This window comes from Atta colombica, unplaced genomic scaffold, assembly GCF_001594045.1.
Source record: "Atta colombica isolate Treedump-2 unplaced genomic scaffold, Acol1.0 scaffold100, whole genome shotgun sequence".
Lineage (NCBI taxonomy): Eukaryota > Metazoa > Arthropoda > Insecta > Hymenoptera > Formicidae > Atta > Atta colombica.
The window spans coordinates 3,805,258-3,806,967 of NW_017259185.1; positions in this window are offsets into that span (position 1 = coordinate 3,805,258).

A 1,710-nucleotide genomic window follows, 5' to 3' on the forward strand; every position below is an offset into this window, starting at 1 on the left:
TTAGCATTAAAAATATATTGATTAAAATCGTTTAAAAAATATTTATACGTGACATTTTCTTATGTAAAATAAAATCGCATAAAGGAACATAACATTTCGCTATTATCCGTAAAGTGCTTGCATTAAGAGTGTAAAAGCTTGAAATTCCTAGCTGAAAAGACTGTATTTATTCATGGTAGTGAACTCAAACGACTGTAGGTCGAGAATAACAGTAATGGAAGCCCCTGCGGTATCGTACTAGCGATGCTGCGGAACAGAATATTGGGAATATTGTCCAAGTACGATAGCGTGAAAAATTTTATATTTTCCGTTAAGATTTCTACTGTACTACTGTTCAAAATATCGTTCGATTATTTTCAATCTCTACATTTTCTCTTTTCCTCTTTTTTTGTTAATTACTTTTCCCGTCTTTCGTTCTACGTTCTACGTACAAATTTTCTCTTGGGAAAAAAAATGCTCGTTGCAATCTATTATGCATCTGCTATAACGATGTCTATTATATTGCCGATATATGTATGCGAGGAATTATACCTTCCTCCCGTATTAACAGAACGACGAATATAATTTTCAAGCGCGCATAATTTACATGTCTATTTTCCGCATTGCATTCGCCTCGTTATATATTGATTGCGTCGTTTGCGTCGCGTTACATTTGTGCGCGCATCGTATGCATTGCATGCAAACTCACGTTGACGTTTCGACTATCGAAAAGCGCGTTTAACAGAGACGACGCGGGATCGGCGAAAACCTATTCGTAGAACAAAAGTAACCATGACGAAAACCCTCAGGGCGTCCTATCCGTGACGCGACTTCGACAGCGGGAATATCGGGATATTGTTCGCGGCACGATACCGTGAAATTTTACGGCGTGATACCTGCCGGGAGCAGCCGCCGTGATAGCAGTAATTTTCTCGGACAAAATTTTCGACGCGCTAGTTACGCATTCAAACTAAACGTGACGGAAGCAACTAATTACGTTAGCCAAATCGACTTCTCTTTTTCTCTCATTTTTTCCTCTTCTTTTTATTTATGTCGAAGCAAGAAACCAATTTGTTTTTCTCTCCATTTACAGATCGCGACTCATAACATAGAAGTTAATTAATGCAGGACGCACGACGTTTCCCGAACTCTTGGTGATGTCGAAATTAGATGGAAAAAGAAAACTTTCTCAATGACGGCAACGGCAGTCGTTTCTTGTCCATTTTTACGAGAAAATAGTGTAAGCTTGTAAAGCTCATATGGAATATAGATTTTGCGATCCGTCGTAAAGCGTAATCGTGCTTATGTAAAAGTGCAGCGTAACGTGACGCGTAATGCAAGCGAATATTAGGAGAGAGGAAGGAAAAGATAAAAAATATATATATAAGAGAATATTAGCAGATTGAATGTGAATAGTTAATTTTATACTACTGCTGGAACTGATCGGAAAAATAGATATTTCAAAATTAGTATTATAACTTTTCTATTTATGCATCATGTAACCTACATATATGAAACAAGAATTTGATATGAGAAAAGTTTCTCTGTAAATTTTTTTACTTAATTTAAATATGATCATATCAAATAACTTCATCGTTGATGAAGCTATATATGATCAAACCAGAAACTGCTGAAGGGAATGTGATACTCTCATTCTATGCAATACATATACATACACATATATATATATATATATATACATAACCGTAATAAAAAAATAGATTGTATGTT